At 37.0% G+C, this 19,940-nt stretch overlaps 1 protein-coding gene across 5 annotated transcripts in view; it reads left to right on the plus strand.

Annotated features, from left to right (window-relative positions):
• The first annotated feature begins 3,998 nt into the window (after window positions 1-3,998).
• Window positions 3,999-19,940, plus strand: part of LOC134226575 (5-hydroxytryptamine receptor 1-like) — a 326,641-nt gene continuing 310,699 nt past the window's right edge. For 3 of the 5 annotated variants that reach the window (XM_062707435.1, XM_062707430.1, XM_062707462.1), the window contains exon 1: window positions 3,999-4,964. The gene's annotated coding sequence lies outside the window, so the exon portion shown is untranslated. Of the gene's footprint in view, window positions 4,970-19,940 lie in introns of all 5 variants that reach the window. The other 2 variants (XM_062707454.1, XM_062707445.1) reach the window with 1 other exon arrangement.

Genomic DNA, 19,940 nt, shown 5'->3' on the forward strand with positions numbered 1-19,940 from the left:
GTTCTAAATCTGGCAACGATTATCCTTTCACTTATAGGTTCCACTTCATAAGCGCAGAGTGTGCCTGAGCGCTTAGTAGGAAGCCAACTCCGCGATGCCGGGGAGCGTGTTCACCTCGTAAACCAGAGTATAGCAGAACTTGTCCCGACGGCGTTCTGTGTTCTCCAAAGTTTGGCCAACGGACTTCACTCAGTCCCAGGATCTCAAGCTTCATGCGGCGTGCCTCATTGGCAAGTTGTGCCAATTTACCCTGCTGGGCTAGGGTTAAAACGTTCCATGTTCCTATTCGTGTCCGTTGTTTCGCGCTAAGAGTCGTCGCCGTAAAATCAGTCCGTATTCTTTCATTATCGGATTCTCGAACAAATTGATGTTTCGGGAACAGTAGGTTGTTGGCCCAAGGTTCCCTATCCACCGGGATGGGGCTGCCATCTTAGGTATAGCTTCCGGGAATAGCATTTCATACTCAGCCGCTGGATGCCAGAACAGACGCTGTTGGAGCCGCACCTCCTTGGTGGACAGACGCTCGATCAGTCGGGTCATATTTGTTTAAAGTCCCACCCAACACCAGGACTAGGCTAGTGCGCTTTGAGCGGCACACGGTCGCTTTGATAGGGCCTGCTTGGGGACACATGCAGCTTTTTATAGAAGTTCAACAGAGCCCACTGTCGAACCCCACCACATCCTAGGCAGACCCCACAGTACGCACCCTCTCACTCTAGCTGATGTCAGAAGGACAACAGTGCCCAGGCTGCACTACCAGCTAAGTACGCAACCCTTAGCTGGCGGTCAATTGTCATCGGAAGACCCGTGGAAGCGTGAGTATTGGAACTTGTGAGGACCAGAGCTATGTTAGGCGCCCCTTCCCGGATGTCAACTCACCATTTCGCAGCCCCCTATCAGTAATTGCTCAGGAAAATCCTTCAGGAAGTCCTCTGGAAAATCCTCCAGGAATTCTTCAGAAAAATCCTTCATTAATTCTTCCAGAAAATCCCTCCGTAATTTATCATGTAATTACTCCGGAAGTTCCATTAGCATTTAAGCATCCGGAAGTTCTTTCAGAAATTTATCTGAAAGTTCCTTCAGAAAATTCTTTGGATGTTCCAATCCTATGGAAGTTTCTTCAAGTATTTCACGGTGAATTTTTCCGAATCCCTACAGGCAATTCTTCAAAAATAAATTCAGAAGAATTTCACAAGGAAATTCAGAGAAAAAACCGTGGAATTATATTTAAACACTCATTAGAAAATCCAATCCCTTACTCATGAAGATTTAAAAGAATATTCTCTTGAATTCTAACAATTTGAGTGTGTAAAACTAAACGATACATAAACCAAGGAGATGATTGAAAATACAAATCTATTGGATTTTGAAATTTTTTCACTGATATCATAATTTTGATATTGAAGACATTTGAAGACATTTTTACTCAACTGCGAAGACATTTGAAAATATCCCCTGGCATCCCTGGCGCCACACCAACAAACGGTGGCTTCAAGAACTAGCGCTTGCTTCACGGGGTTGTGAAATACGAGTTCCGCCGGCCGCAAAGGGTTACCTAGGCGAACGCATTCGATAGACGAAGCAGCGAACGCGCTCCACTTGGTTGTGTTATTGCTTTCGCATAACAGCAACACATAGCAGCAAGCGATACGATGTATGCGGGAGCAGTGATGGGAAATGTCAAAAAAATGTCATGGCATTGCTATTACTAATTTCGTAATAACTTTTTCCAAAAGTCATTTACAGTTCGGATTTTTTTATTAACATGTAGTACTTAAAGGGTCCTAAAACTTTGTCGAACAGATCATTGTTCTAAATACAAAGTGTGAGCCATGAGAGCGAGATTAAAAAAATGTCACGGAATGTCATGACATTAATGTCATCTGACACTAATTCGGCTCTCACGCCGCCAATATCACATTTAGAGAAATTACCTATTAGAAAAAGTTTTCGGGTCATTTGAGGGCTACATGTTTATATGGAAAACATAATTGTAAATGACTTGTGAGAAAAGTTATTAGTGGGTTAGTCCCATGACATCGATATGACATTTCCCGTCACTGTGCGGGAGAGACGAATAGATTGAATGTTAATTGTGCACTGCAGAGGATGGATGTGCACTGCTGATAATCACAATTTTGACATTTGAAGATATTTTTACTCGACTGTGAAGACATTTGAAATTTCTGTTTTGAAGCCTGTCCACGTTATATTTCGAACACTCAAATAATGTCCAATGAGGTAGTCGCCATTTAATCAATTTGGTCGACAGCTACAACATGCTTTAAGAAGCACATGAAGTGGAACACTTTGCTGTCATGTGAATGGTTCGTATCAGTATTTTCGTAAAAAAAAAAATTAAAATCTCGTGGGAAGTTGGGTGTCCGAAATTTATCAAGGATGGACTTTACATATGTACCACCAGTAACCATCCACCTTTGACGTCGCATCGGTAGTTTTATCTTCCTGACCTGATTGACTTCGGTTGATTTGGGCGGATCCTCCGATATAATCTCGATTAATATTTCATTAATTAATTTTTTATTAATTTCAAACCAAACGCTTTCAAATCATTGTGCCTCATTTGCTTCGAATGCGGTTCCCGGGCAGAACATATGAACAGAATAACAAAACACGATATGGACTTGATTGATATAAGAGATAAAAGAACAGGCAACAATATCAAAAATTTGCACCGAAATATCATTTCAATATCAAGATATGTTATGGATAAGAACAAACCAATGGCACATGATATTGATTACTTCTTACAAATAGCATAAGTTGATCTCCTCATGATATTTTAGTGCAAAATTTTGATATTGTCGTCTGATCTTTTATCTCTTATATCAATCATGTCCATATCTCATTTTGCTATCTAATCAAGATTTGATATTATTTAGCTATTTTCGTCTGCTCGGGTTTCAATGCTTCAAGGGAAAATAGTTGAAGTTGGACTCGAGATACAAAACTACTAGATACTAGGAAGTACACTTTCATCGCCACCGAATCATTAAATTATGCCAGCTCAGCTATTGATGTCGTGCAATTTATGCCCCACTTGAAGATGTCTGCCATGAATGGGGAAGGCTTCTTTGGGTTATAAATTATCTGAACTGTTTTGAACATATAATATTATCGTGCGTGAAACTCAATTCCCATATTATTGGTGCTGCCATCGCAAAATTTCGATCAATAAACGTGGTAGCACATCTAGAACATCAAGTTTGGCTGCTTATAAAAGCAAATATTGATCGGAGAAGCAAATCCCGAGCAAAGAAAAATCAAATCGATTGCTTGTTTTAATGCTGAAAAAATCCTGATTTTCATCAACCTTTTCAGGTTGATATCCTTTTGATCGTAATAAAGGCAAAATCTACACAGCATGAAAATCTTACTGTGACATCAAACTATTTCTGCTATCGATGAGAGCACATAGAAAACTGATTTCGATGTTGGTTTTCGATAACGAAATAAGTAATTAGTTTGTAGTCATTCCTTACAATTAAGAAATCAACAGAAAACAAATTACCTATGATTTTAAATTGATATCGCCATCAAAATTGGTTTTCTGTTTGCTCTTACTATGATGTCAGACTTTGCTCGGGATATGTCTGTTATCCGCGGGGGTTTTGTTAAACTTGCGAAACATTTCAATCGCCATTCCAACACAATGTTAACGCCGACTAAAGAATGCTCATATCTCTGCGGTGCTGTCTCCATATCGATGTCGCTTGTCATTTGCGGGTGTTTCATATCATGTTTAACATGTGTTACACGTTCGAATGTTATCTGCCTACAGCGCCACCGGCTGCAACGATATTCATAATCCACCGCTGACCGTCGCGTCCACCGCGACGCCAGAGCATGGTATCTCACTCTCAGTAGCGGTATCTCACGCGCGCGACGAAGCGTTTTCTCATATTTTGACGGGCCACCAAGATGCGCGCAACTGTTTTCTTCTAGACGGTCGTTCCACACACAGAGCCGTCGCATCGCCGTCGCCGTCGCCCTCGTCGTTCGAAGAGTTTTTATCGCGCTCGCCGTTCGAAGAGACCCGCAGCAAAGCACACGGGAGGACGGCCGCGCTGCCTGGCTGTTGCTTCGCTATCAGTGTTCAGCCAGTCAGTAATGCGTTCTCCGAGCGAGAGATAACGTACGTTCGGCGTGGTTCAAAATACAGGAAAGGCTGTTCGAGTGTGTCGCGCGTTTAGATTCAAATCCGAGATAGTGTTTTGTGTTGTTCGATGATCCGAGGCCAGTGATGCGGCTTTCATAGACACCAAAGGACAATTTTCGACTAGAATACCAAAGTGAAGGAAGACTTACCCGAGAAACGGTGTGACCAGGGTCAGGGTTACCGAAATCTGAAGAAGCACGTGACTGGAAGTGACGTGGTGGCGAGCCAAAAGTTGCGGAATTATCAGAAGAGTGATGAAGCAGGGTGTGTTATGTGAGATAGTGAAAAGCATTTGAATTCCAGCGTGCAAGCGTAAGCCTCTATATTGGCTCTATATTTGACCCTCGTCAAATCGAATGGCTGTCATTGAAATTAAAATTATGATTATGGCAAAAATAGATTTGTGATGAAGCAAATTGTTGGCACAATATCAAATATTTGATAACCTAACATAAATTTTCAACAAAAGCGACGACCAGTGGTTCTGTTCAAGTTTGTTTACGTTTGTGGTCAAGATAATACTTCTTCTAGTGGTGAATAATTCAGCAGTGCAACTGTGTGTTCAAAACATAACGACATATCTGTTACAACCCATGACACGACCTTAAACGCGAATCGATCCAGCGAGAAACGACCAGCGATAAATCCGCGCACGAAGAACAATTATTATTGGAGAAGTCTGATTGAAGAATTCCTCAAGCCAAGGTGCACATCGTAGGAAGAAATTATAATCGACGGAAATCCGCTCCGGCACAATAGTGCTCTCGGTTGTTTCCAGCCGTAGGTAAGGTAGGTTTTGTTCTGCTTCGGTGTACAATGGTAGGGTAGGGGTGGATAGCGACAAGAAGCGAAGGAAAAATAATCACCCAGAATAATAACACAGTCGGTGGTGGAATGTTTTGCTGCAAGTGGAAAGTGCAAACGATTGCCGGAAAAACGAGAAATAGGTTTTTTGCTGTATCGTGAACATTTGCTCGGTTTGTCTGGTTTGTGTGGAAAGCATGGCCCATGGAAAAAACGGCCGATAGTGGACACTGTTTCGCTATGGGGTGAGAACTCGTTCGGAATATGGCTACATAGAAGTTGATAATTTCTAATTTCCCTTAAGTCGGTGCCTTTCGCAATTGTACTTGAGATTGGAATGAACTCTTAATGCGATTTGGGAACAAAATTGTTATCACGCTCTCCATCTTACGTCCTTAGATCTAATGTAGTATTTGGCCAATATTAATATGGTGGATGTCACTTGGAATTTAATTCCCTGTTCTCTGTGCTTGTATTGTCATATATTAGTATATATCCGCATGACAGTTGAGATTTTGATACTCTGTACATAATAAAGTAATATTATAGTCGTAATTATAGTCCCACTGATAATTCTATGTTTTATAGAGATGTGTACAAATAATGAGTTAAAGTTTTGGAAAAGATTGCAGCTTCAATTGATTTATTCGATTTTTCGTAATTCTTCATTTCAAGCTTCAACAACGAGTTCCTTCAGATGAAGAAACGTGGGATTGTTATGCGATTATGGGTGTATTACACCCATAGAATTGATAGTTCCGTTAGGATACAGCTTCCACACTGATATTCTTCCCTCCCCCTTCATACGGGAGCTTGGCAGAAGGAAGGTCGTGTGATATGTGCCATCACAAATATTGCCCTCCGCTCGCTTGCAAATCGACTTCTATAAAAACATTCTTCATGCCTGCCGTATCCTAACGGAACTATCAATTCTATACTTTCGCCTCTAATTCTATCAAGAAACATGTACGTCCAAGTTTGGAAGATGATATTAGCATTTCCATATCATTGTAAATCGTTTAACTTCACGTAGAAGTAACACACACGAAATCATTAATTTAGTTAACATTTTTATTTTAAACATGCGCTAAGCTGCGGTGGATGACGGAGGTCCTTCCTAGCTTAGTAGGGAAAGCACCTGTCATGCGAACTGAAGTCGTGGGATCAAACCCCACCGAAGGGGCGGTTACCCTCCAATACCTTTTCCGAACTAAATCTATCACATGTTGTACACATGCATAATCAAGTTTCAGACATCTAATCTAATCTAATCTAATCGAACACAAACGCAGCCAGTACAAAGAAAGCATCCTGGAAAATTATTGAGTTAGATGACGCCCAATATTTTTTCTTGTCAATATTGAGGCTCACAGCATACCAGTGGTATGACATAAACTTCAAAGCGGCCAGGCCCACTGCGTTGTGTTTGCCGCTGATTCTTCGAGATGTATCGTGTTCAAGTAGTCACTTCAACATGATACATATCACGAATCTACAGGGGTTGAAGGATGCGTGGACATACCGTACCATACGCACCGCGTTCTTTTTAAGTTCTTATTTTGGTAGTTGTATATAAATAAATATGTAGTGAAATGAATAACATTATAAGAAATTATATCAAATACAACGTCAACTAGGAGCCGAAGTTGACTCGGGATGTACATCTCTTGTAGAAGAAGCTGGAAATTGTAAAGAATTTATTTATTATTTAGAATGTTATATATATCAGATAGCAGTTTATGTGCCAGGAAGTCGTCTACATAAAGTTACATGGCAGGTTGTGAAGCTTTCCTTCCTGGGATGTTTTGTAGTGGGCTATGAAAATGTTAAATCAGTTAAATCATAATACAATAATATAAATATATAAAAGCATAAAAATATGATTTTTTTAATATGAAAATAAGAAACATAAAAATATAGTGTAATAATAGAATAAAAATTGCTATATGAAAATTGAAAAAAAATATGAAAATATGAAAATAAAAAAATGAAGATACAAAAATATGAGTACATAAAAACATGATAATATGATAATATTGCAAATGTTAAAATATAAAATGTGATATTAAAGTATTAAATTTTGAGATCTGAAAATAAGATAATATAAAAATATTAAAACACAAAAATATAGAAGATGGAAATATGAAAGTATAAAAAAAATATAATAAAAATATAAAAATACAAAAATATTGAAACGGAAACATGAAAATATAGAAATATGTAAATATGCTAATTAAATTATAACAACATGAAAGTATGAAAATATAAGAAAGGCAAAAAAATTAAAATATGAAAATTAAATATTTCAAATTACTACAACATCAAAATATGATATGAAAAAATACAAATATATGAAAATACAAAAGTATAAAAATATGAACATATACAAGTATAAAAATGTGAAAGCATAAAAAAGGCATCATAATGTGTATATGAGTATAAAAATAGGAAAAATATAAGAGTAAGGAAAATATGATAATATAAAAATATTATAATACTAGTTTATTTATGGACGCTGTAGCGCCCATGGCAAATGTTTTTTCTTTCAATCGAAATTTTCAACGCCTGTTGTCTGTGATTTTTTTCATCAAATGCTGTGTCTGGTTGTCTAAGGTTGTCACTTGTTTTGTTTTCTGCATCTGATAGTAAAAAAGAATTGAAGTGTCAAATATTTTATTTTCTTGTGAGAATTTCCCCGCGTGCTGCGTCTGGTTGGCTAGTCACCGGACAGACAAACAGGGCTATTATATATAGTATGAAGGTGTAATAACATGAAATTATATAAATATGAAAATACAAAAATATAAAATATGAAAAATATTAAAACATAATATATCAAATTTGAAAGTGGAATGTTAAATTTAAAGAAATATGAAAATATGATAATATTATAACATCATAATATGAAAATTTTAAGACACAAAAATAATAAAATGTTAAATATGAAATTATAAAAATATAGAAATTAAAAAAAAATAAAATGAAAAAATATGAAAAATAAATATAACGAAATATGAAAAATAAGTATAATAAAATATGGAAAATAAATTTATTACGAATATATAAAAACACGAAAGCATGGCATTGCTCCGGTATATTTCGTGGACTGGAAACTAGTGATACTCGTGTTTCCTTTGAACTCTGTTCAGATTGCTATCAGAAATCAATGTGGGTGTAATCCTTAATTTCAATCTGTGACAAAAATGACAAAAGCATTAGAATTACTATTCCTGGCCACGCTTGTCTGTACCGTTACTAGGGAGAGAAGGAATAAGTACCACGGAGATGGATATTGGGAAGGTATTCGTTGGGTCAGGATGTGCCTGTAGCTGGCACTGTGACCATGGTAGAACTTACCCCGTAACACACCACGAAGAGGTATCTACCCAGCATTACGGGTAATGCATAATCAAGTTTCAGACATAGTAATTAATTTCCACACCGGGTGGCTTAATACCCGGCATATAGGCAATTAACTTTGAATGTACTGAACATCTCATAACCAAATTTAGAATCTTGCGAGAAAATTTCATAGGATTCTTAGAGTTTGTCATTCTCCGAACGGTCCGTTGTCTGCTGCGGAATCCCGATTAAAAAGGCTCGCGCGCGTCGAAAAGCAGCTTTCTTATATCTAATGAAGAAATTCCATTAGCCCCGCCCCTTCATTAATCGTTATGAGTGCACTTTTATTTATACCCATACATATCACAAAGGGCGGGGCTAACGGGCTTAATTTATTGAATACAAGAAAGCTGCTTTACGGGGCGCGCTAGCCATTTTGATCCGGATTTCGCGGAAAGAGCGGAATGAGCGGTTCGACAAAACTTGATGCAGCGGAGCGGACACAGCAGCACGAAGGCGTGGATAGCAGCGGCAATTCTTAAACAAATTTCCAAATGGTGGAGGTTTAGCGAAAAATCATCAAGTGGCGGTCGGACAATTTCAACGCAAGGTACTGACAAGCGTTTGGATGCAGTTAGTTATTGGAAAGACGCATTGGGAAAAGAAAATTGGTTCTTCTCAGAACCAGCATTTTATGGAAAGAAAGAGTTAATTGCGAAAATGGATTGTTTCGGCGGCATCGGGTTTAGCGTGGTAGCTTGGTTGCTGTTAATGATTCCATCCGTTCAAATTAATTGCATCATCTCCCTCCGCCGCGCTATCAAATTTGCTAGTTACGATTGAGTTTTGCACTTTGAAGAAAGTTCATATCGGATTGTCGGATCAACATTCTTTTGTATAAAGACCTGTTTGACACCATCCTCAAAAATGGCCGAAATAGAGAAGAAATAAGCAGAATCAGAAGTGGCGTGGAACCAAACGCAAATAATTTATTTGCAACGTTTGGTTTTTGCCCGGGATGTAAGCGTACGTGGCAAAGTAAGGATTGTGATGTCCCCCACTGAAAGCCAGTCGAGTGGCTTCAGCGGCCGATGAGTCATATTAATTCCACGGTTAGAGAATCAAAGTCCATCCAACTGGGAACAACTATTCGACTTTTTGATTCAGTTGGCCTCCGAGCAGTTTGCTCAATGTTAATAAAACGACACAAATTATTATGGCAAATACCATCAATTTCGAATAGCTACGTAGTCCAACGTCACCTTTGCGTACAACCCGATTAGGCTGCACCTTTGAGTTTTTAACTAGGCTAGATCTCGCTTAACTTTTCAAAAGGTCCTAAGTAACATTTTCTCATGAATTAATTTGAATAGCGCAATCAACAGACCAATATGAAAGCTTTTGATTGCAGTACTCAAATTAATTCATGGAAAAAATTTTACTTAGGTCCTTTTGAAAAGTTAAGCGAGAGATGTACCAGTTGTGGCTATAGCACCAGTTGTCGTACTAGTGCTTTATATGCCAAATGGCCAATCAAATTACCACAAACCAAGTTCATATCGATAAAGCATATTCATATGATACGATAAAAACCTTTGATCTCCTCCGAAACAAGCAAAGCATAATTGTAAAAATTGATTTTGCTTAATTTTTGACGTCCTTTGCACCAATTGTCACTCTAGTGGTCCCTATTGGGCCAATTCCATAAGAAACAATGGGATTTGCCAAATAAGGAACGAAAATTAAGAATAGTGCCACTACTGGTGCATGTGTTCCTATTATGGATTAATCAATTTTGATGATTATAACAAGGTTTTCACAGCCATTCTAAGGAGCAGGAAGTAAAACCTTTCGTTTGATATATAAAGTCCTCCCACATGCCGTTTACTTATTTAAAAAAAACAATAGTTGTTCTTATGTATGGCGACACTTGGTATACACACCCTATCAGATGCAGAAAACAAAATCGGTGACAACCTTTGACAACCAGACACAGCATTTGATGAAAAAAAATTGCAGACAACAGACGTTGAAAATTTAGTTTTTTTTTCCAATGCTATTATAGGGTATCCAATCATGGTTTGAACCAGAGTCTATTATATATAGAGTTGCGCAAAGAGTGAAGCCAAATCTACCTATTGAACTGTCAAACCGTCTACCTATCGAGCAAAGTAAACAAATGCTTGTTGGTGAGGCGGAAGTATTGTTATCGCCTAATGATTATTTTGGCGAATTGAAACGCATGAACTGAAATGTATTAGATTTAATCTAGAAACAGCTTCGAAAAACATCAATGCATTCCCCAATAAAGTAGCAACAAAAAACTCACGTGTTTGCACTCTGTGGGTGACTAGGTTATCGAATTAAAAAGCTTTAGAAGTGAACGCTCTCGTGAAGTCACTTGAAGGGTTGAACAAAAGTGAAAGTTGGCAACAGAATAACAAGAGCATCATTCAGAATAAGTGTAAGAAAATCCTCTTTGCGTAACTCTATATAATATACTCTGGTTTGAACCAAATGGTGGGTTTCAGATGAGCCGTCAAAATAAAGTTGATTTATTTCATTAAAGGGGCATGTTAGAACTGCTAGTTTCTGGTTTGTATGGAAGCTTAGTTCATTATCTTTCTAAAAACATCCTGGGTGCACATATTTATGCTTAGTCTCATTGAAAAAACTTAATAATTACATAACTTTGATCCGTACCATGGTTTGAACTACTGCAGCAGCCAGCAGCTCCTAAATATAATACTAATCACATGCATGAAATGCTGAAGAAATCTGTAGAAAAGCAAATTTGTTTTACTATTCATCTTCTCGCATTCGATTAGTAACTCGAAACGTGTAAAAATGGTCTAAATTATCGATATGAAAATTGCGATTTTCTCACATTGGAAATGTAAACAAAATGCTCCAGCTAGGCGCATGCAGTGCTCCTAGCGGACAGCAGCAGAACATGACTGCATTTACAAGTTCAAACCATGGTACTCCTGTGTCATAAAATGCGTCCTTTGCGAGCTTTTTGAAATTATGCCACTGGTAGGGGGATTTGTCGCAAATTCAGGACGTTTTTAAATCGCTTTATTTTATTACTTAAACAATATGTACGAATGTTTAAATAAACTCTATCACTTCCAGTATACTTAAATATTCCATTCATACTGTTTTAGTTATATTTCCTGCCAATGAGATGGTAATTTCTACTGATTTCAAAATGGTTCAAACCATGATACGCTTTTCACTAGTTCAAACCATGATTACCCTATTAGTTATATTGAAAAAAAAAAATAAATAAAAACACTTGCCACGGGCGCTACTGCGTCCACAAATAAACTAGTTACGTTATATCTAGGTGAAAATTGCCTTTATATCGAGGTATGACTGTAATGAATGGAACTTTTAGATTCAAGAGAGACATTTCGTGCCCGCCTGTAAAGTGGTGTAAGCCAAACCAACTGAAATCTTGACCGAAATCCTTGTTTTCCTCGACTTTTTAGCAACAGTTAATAACGTGCCGCATCGCATGGTTTCACCTCACTACCCCAATGACTAACAGAATGAATTATGTTTTCGTTCACTGACTACGAGACTTCAACAATAAGGCTTTTTACCTGGTGAGAAGCGTCATAATTGCGCTACATCAATAGGCGAATCCCAGTAAAAATAAGAAGAAGACTACTGACGATGTTAACTTTGACAAATCCTTCAGCATAGCATAAAATAATTCTTAAAAGCTTTTAATAAATTCTAGACAATATATTATTAAAATCAGATTGATGTACGACTCGGAAAAAGTTCTGAAGTACATATTTGGAAGTTTATTTCTTTTGTATGTTTTCCAAAAAGGTATCCATCATATAGTTCTATACTTTTTCTGTATCGTAGATAAATCAGAATTCAATAAAATTTTATCTAGAGTTTATTATAAACTTTTAAGAATTATCTTTCTACGCTGTGTTGCAGGATTGGTCAAAGTATCTACAATAAATCGTTAACCATATTCTTCGATTGATTCACAAAAGAGCAGCTACATCTAACTGGCACCTACTTCCTACTCCTTTTCATCTACAACTAAGGAATATATATTCCAACAACAGTGTTCATACCTCGATCTCCCCGTTCCTCCTAACACCGAGCTAATCTCCATCTCCATCGTGCTGAGCATCTCATCCCCAAAACAATACCTGGTCCAATCCGGGGAAACTCTAGTATTATGTTTTCTTTCTGGGGAGTTTTTCTTTTGCTTCAATATTTCTCGGGTACTTATTCAAAAAAAAACCTATGTGATTTTGTAAACATAGATTCGAACGTTGATTTCTCCAATCCAATAATGGGACTCCCACGCAAACCTTCACCACAGAATGATAGGTGAGGTTTCGGCTACTAGTTCCTGGTGTTGTTCTATTATTTTTCTATTATTGTCAGGGGGGTTTTTGTTGACCAAATTTTATGAAATTCGGCCACAATATTCTTTGATATGCAAAGAATGTTTGGGCCAAATTTGAGCATAATTGGTTATAGATAACCCCCTGGCAATAATAGAACAAAACCTGATAAAGCCGTCATTTCCCCTACGTCCTTTTGAACAAGTACCCGAGATTTCCTTCATTGATGCGTGGTGTAAAAGCGATGCTATGAGCAGGGACGGAAATCACTTGCATCGACACACAGTAGACAGTTTCGTCATTGACTCGTATTTGCTTTGATCAGACACTCGGCAATGCAGAACAGGGGAGAACAGTGCGTAATGCACCCCCGGGGCAAAATGACCTCAATCATAAAATCACTTATATAATCTGTTGTAGGACATTTATGAACGAATATTACCATTACAATTCATAATAAGTTATCCATCATTGAGATCCATTAGAAAAAATGAGCAAAATCCCTTCATATTCACTAAAATTTAACTAATTGAAACCATTTAGGAAAAAACAAACAACCATGCGTTCACCATTATTTTACATGCAATTGGGTCATTTTACACCATCACTCGGGCGTTTTGCCCCAGGCCTATTTTTAAAACAGTTTTTAAATGCGTTAGAAAGTCATGAAAACCTTATTGTTTTGAATAGGAGATTATTGTGAAATATAGCTGGTTTTGTAAATTTTGCATTTTCCCAGTGAAATGGTTTGATATTTTTGTTTATATTGGTTAAAACATCGAAAAAGCTTAAGGGGTGAATTTTGGACCGTTCTTCCCCATCTCGCCGCATGCTATCAAACTTTCAAACCAAATTTGGTGCCTGATGATCAATAGCGGATTGAAAACCGAAAAATGAGTATCTACCGAGGGTGAAATTTTGGAAACAATATGAATTGCTTTTGATTTGTACCGAAAAATGATGATAATTTTATTTTATATAGGGGAACAGACGGCTTTGGCAGGTTTTGTTCTATTATTGGCACGTTGGCAGGGGGGTTTTTGTCGACCGAATTTCATAAAATTTGGCCACAATATTCTTTGATATGCAAAGAATTTTTGGGCCAAATTTGAGCATAATCAGTCATGAAAAACCCCCTGCCAATAATAGAGCAAAACCTGCCAAAGCCGTCATTACACCTACTAAACAAATGCATATCTTTTAGAAATCTTTCTTCAAAATGTTGAATCAATGCACTGCAGTATGATATGACATTCATAATTTGAGATTTCAAACTGAATATCAATGTGCCAAGCTGGAGATCCATTTTGACACCGCTCACAACAACGCTGACACCGAGAATCGACGTTTGCTGTTGTTCATGCACATGTCATTATTCATTCGCACATTTTCAAATTTGTAAAGAGCTGGTGACTTTATTGTGTATTGGATGTTAGCTGTTTGAGTGTAGTTGAAGTGACATTATCCTGTTCCTGGTTATGAGTTTATTTCCTAAGTTGGCGTTGCGCGTTCAAAACAAATTCAATTTATAAGCAGAAATAGTACACTGTTAGTAAACCAGAAGAAAATAGGACGTTTTGTCCCGGGTATCCCGGTATTTTCAAACGATAAATGCTCGTGAATAAAAAAATCCAAAACAAAAATCCAAAATCAAAACATGACAAAACCTTCATTAAGAGACATTATTTTAAAATTTCTATGAATTTTTGTTTCCTTATTTCGAATCGAATTATTTAACGATTTTTCCAAAATAATATACAATATTCCAAAAGAAAGTCAAACAAATTTTCAAAAAAACTCATCCGTAATTTCAACAGAAGTTCATCGGAATTTCCAACAGCAATTAACCAAAATTTGCAACGTAAAACATAGGGTAAAGTGCCCAATAGTGGACCCCCAACCAATTTTGCATTATTACAGCACAATGTAAACATTTTGCTATGATATTGCATTGGGAGAACCTACCTTACAGTCCTATGATTTGATTACATGCATTGGAAATGCTATGGAAAGTAAAATTAAATGATGTTTTACAATTCTATAGAAAAGAAACACGAGAGTGTCCATTATAGGAATATTTTCGAGGGATCCATAATAGGGAAGAAGAACGTCATGAAATGGAACATGAAAATCAAATGAAGTGTCGACTATAGGGAAGCAATTTCCTATTATGGACCCCCAGGGGGTCTACTACAGGGCGAATTCAGTCAGACTTTAAAATGTTAAATTCAACGTGTATTTCAGTGTTTTATGTACGTATCGTGAAGAGGAGATGCAGAACTTGTTATTAGATATCAAACAGATTTAATATGTTGAAAGTTTCTACTCCTTATGCCAAGAAAAGCAAAATTCCGCTACTAGGGGGTCCACTATTGGGCATTTTACCCTAATTCCAACGGGCATTCATCCAAATTCCCAACAGTCATTCATTCGATTACCCAAAGGAAATACTTTTGAATATCCCAAGGAAGTTTATGAGGATTCTCAATTTTTTTAAAAGAAATTTGAATCCCAGTTAATCCAGAGGGAATGATTTAAAATGTAAAATATGCATACTTCCATTACATACAGTCATATTTAAAGTAGGTCCAACTGCAAATTGATCGTGTGGGCAACTGAAAACCATCTGAATTTCCAATGGAAATTCATTCAAATAAGAGGTGTGCGCCGCCGACGCGGACATTTTTGCATCGGCACATCACCGTTTCAAATTTGTCATGTCGCTGGTCTGATATTTTCCACATCGTTTCAAATGTGTAGAAGTCCACAATATTTTCTTTGAAAACTTTGAAAAATTTAGTTGAATTTCCTTAACTTAGCTGAGCTAAGCTTTATTGACTGTACACTTCACATTTGCTAGTCATGATTGGCTGAGAAACAACAAGTGAATAGCCTTATTGTAATTATGATGCCATTCTCTCTGTACATGCTTTGAAGTTCCATTAATTCAAGATCAATATCGATGCCGGCCTTGTCTTTACAGTCAATTAAGGATTAAAAAAAGAAATTAGTTCGTCACTCATTGCTACAAGTGACCGAGGAATCCTCTGCATCTCCTTGAGTGCCACGGGAAATGGATAGTGGGCTAGATGATAAGGTAATCTATAGGAACTCGCCTTGGTAAGCGACTAAATAATTATTTTGTACTCGTTTACAACATGTGTGCTACCTGGGAATTTACGCATTTAAGCATTTCAATGATTGCACGATCGTTCTGCGTGCGATAGAAAACACGAACAAACGCGCTCTCAAAACACGATCGATCCTGCAGTAATTGATTTACGCAAAACTAGAGAATCTTTTTCCTGGCACTTTATTGCCCCGAGATTGGGGATAGAAAATGTGGCACATTCCGGGAAATTTCTTTTTCCAAAAGCAAAAAAATGTTTCTGATCAAGTGCAAACACGCGGATTTGGCGCGAATTTTTAGGACGATTTTACACTGCCGCGAATTCTGATGAACAAATACAATTATGGGAATGATTCCACCCTGTTACTCAGAAATCGTTACTGCACCTCTGAAATTACATATCCTATAGAATGCAACGTGCATTGAATAACTTATTCAGCTATTTTGGAGTTCATCACTTGACTCGCTGAGTACGTCAGGTACGAGACACTGAAGACGGCCTTACAGTTGATGTCTAAATACGTATCTGTAAAGCTTACAACGCACTATGGGGAATCAGGTGGCCGAAAATAAAAAAAAATCGACTTTCTCTGATTCGTAATTCAAGTTGACCTACTAAATGCTAATGCTTTGGAGCATTAAACCCCAGCATATCAGCACTCTAAGCCATATGGTTATCAAGATATAGGCATTAGAGCCAGACACTTTTTAGTTCTTGAAAAATCAATGCATTATTCAACTGTCAATATCTTCGGCTACAGTAGCTCTTTTCCAACTCTTTAAAAAGTTTCTGAAAGCTTGTTTCATGCGAAGAACGGGTTAGTTATGGGAAAATAGGTAGTGAAACATCCGAAAATGACCCGAAGAAAAAAAAAATTTTTTCATACAAAAAGTTCCATACAAAAAAAAGTTTCTCAAAGTTTCGCTTAGCGACTACCACTACGACTTTCTTTGGACCTCCCAGAAGGCATTAAAACAAATTCCAGCTGCTTATGGCTGCAAATCTGCGATTCCGATCACTTTTTCGAAAAAAAAAAGTCGTCTAAGACGAATTAAGTACTGTCCATTTAATTCCCCCAGTTAATTTTCGTTATCTTTGCAGATACGTATTTCGACCACAATTGTGTGGTCGTCTTCAGTGTCTCGTACTTGACTCGACTCGACTAAGTCGAGTCAAGTACGAGACACTGAAGACGACCACACAGTTGTGGTCGAAATACGTATCTGCAAAGATAACGAAAATTAACTGGTGGAATTAAATGGACAGTACTTAATTCGTCTTAGACGGTTTAATACATTCCACTAAAAGAGCTTAACATATTTTTCTGAAAAAAGTCATTAATTTTGAAACATTAAATGTAATTATTCTCATAATACACGGCAGACTGTGATGGGCTGGATACAAATCCCATGCGTATGACAAAAGAGCATCAAGAACAGTTAAAATAGATAACAGAAAAGTGTCGTAGGCTTCGTGGTAGGCCGTGTACACGATAGCTTATGCAGCCATATGATACTCCATTTGGCGTAGGCTCACCAAGAGGAGGCAACTCATTATCTATCAAGTATCAAGCAAATAAATATGAAAAAACGAGCAATGGGTAATGTTTTTAACATAACCGCGAGTAGACGTAGGACTTGTATAAACGTATTATATTTACATTTAACTTCTTACTTTTGCATCTATGGAGTTTGATTATAGGTATTGATATTGGAAACGACTCGCTTCCATGCTTTGTAGAATTATTAGCATTTTGTTTATTCAAAACCTCTGGAAATAAAACTAACAATTAAATACATACTTAGAATTGCTATGTTTTTAACTATTAAGCCCTTATTTACTCAAGCAAATGTAGGTCATTTATATATTTTTTTAGTATTTGATAGTATTTGAAGTTCAAAAAATCTGTTTATAAAATTTTCAGACCTGGGAAAAATGTGCTATTTTACGGGAACTCCCGTTTCCAAACAAAGAAATACAGCACCAATTTCGTTGCTTCTTTTTGCTAACATGGGTGCTTACTGCTGAAAAAATTCACAGCAATAAGAAACAAGTCAATGAGCAGTAACCCTACTAAAATAGAGGAGGTACTGCTAATACGTCAACGAAAAAATATTTAATGTTTTGATTCCAAACTCTACGTCAAGTTTATTAATACAATTTCTCAGAAAATGCAAAACAAAGAATAAGATAAAGTTTATTTAAATATTCTATTGGAAATAATTTTTTGGGAACTTTTTTAAAACATTTACAAGTAAATACAGCGAAATTTTCTAAGCTAAAATGGATATTAACACTATTGCTGATTGTGCATCTTTAATTGCTAATGCCTTCCGCAAACAAATGAAAGTAATTATTTTAATCAAATTTTTATTTTCATCAGTGTACATAGTTGATTTTGTTTGCTGGGGAATCAGAACTGTTATAGTATAACCATGTACGTGTCATTTAGTACCAAGCACAACTTAACAAATGGCCAATCATATGACATGACTCGTACCCATCCCGGGATCATGTGGATTATGAAACCAATCACCTGGATGTGCAGACCAAACTCTCTAATTTTATTCTTCTTCATCCACCACCGCTGCCCTCGCTGCCTCGCTCCATCATCGGCCTCTAGCCGTAAACTCCGAGCGTTACGATGGGCGATTTCATCCATCGCAACCGACCCCACTGTATCCGACCATCATCAAGCACAGAATGACAAAAAAATGCGCCCACTACCGCTGGTGACTGTATGCTGTCACTGTGTAGGTAAACACAGCGAACGAACGACCGACACGAAAAATGCGCGAGCAAAAAGCACGTCAGTACGTGCTGCTGTCACAAATTGTAATGACTCGCACACGGCAGACTCTGCTTCTTTTATACACAAATAAAATCTTCCGATAGACCCGAAGGCCCCGTGACATACCGCATTGTGATGTCCGTGTTAGGAACGCACGGGATTGGTTACATATGAAATTTTTACTGGAATTGACAAGAATTGAAATTTTCAATAGCTTATCGTTAATAATCTTAAGTTTCAATGAAATACGCAAATTGCTGAAGAGTGTCGATTGATATATGAATCTTTAAAATCCATCGAAAGATAAAGGCGCTACTAACGTTCAAAATCCCTTCCAGCGTAACGCTCTCGATTTCCAAAAATCTAAATGACACCCAGTATAGTAAAGAAAGACGTAAGTTCTACGTCAAAAAAAAAAACAATATACTCTTGAGGGTTACGAAAATACTCTAGGCTTCATTTAAAATTATTTCATAAAAAGTAAAATTTTGATACATATTAATTAAAATCCAATATGTGAATACAAGAAGCAAAAATGTCTGTACCTAAGGACATCTTTCGATAATTATTGGTATGTACCTAGGTGAAATAATATGAAATAATACAACTCATTGAAGTATTTAGAGCTCACGAGGTAAGCGACTTAAAAATAAATCTAATCTGGAATATCCAGAAGATGTTCAAAGTTTTTTAGTGACTGAAACTTCTTGCAATACAACAGATTCGAGTACAGAAAAATATACTATAGCAGATATTTTAATCGATCTTGAAGAAATAAATGATGATTTTGTTGAGGATGTTCATGTACATAATGAATAAATAAATGTTGTTGCAGTATACTTATATATCTTGAAGCTTTTATTGCATGGAGTTCGTTTAGCTTTAATAGAGCTTTATATTGTATTTCCTTTACTTGTTTTACGGGTTAAGAGCCTGAACCAATCTGAAAAATCCTACAAAGACAACCTGTTACGTATGTAGATGAAATGGCCTGTATTTGACGGAGTCCTTGTGCAACTTAGAACATCTGTACAACTCAATTCACATAAAAACAGTATACAATTTTCTAGTTTGAACTCTACAGGTCTGCGCTGCAATAAAATACACATCTATAGACTGCTGTGTACATGAGACATTCGTAGATAAAAGGGATATATTCCATAGAGATCAAAGGTCTGTATTCCAGGGAGTTTGGAGATCTTAGAAGTAATAACGACCTGCAAAACAAGTATTTCACATCTTTTAGACAATAATCTACGATACACACTTAAATCATTTCACAGATTTCGGTGAATTTTGCTTCAATTCAC

This window comes from Armigeres subalbatus, chromosome 1, assembly GCF_024139115.2.
Source record: "Armigeres subalbatus isolate Guangzhou_Male chromosome 1, GZ_Asu_2, whole genome shotgun sequence".
In the NCBI taxonomy this organism is placed as follows: domain Eukaryota; kingdom Metazoa; phylum Arthropoda; class Insecta; order Diptera; family Culicidae; genus Armigeres; species Armigeres subalbatus.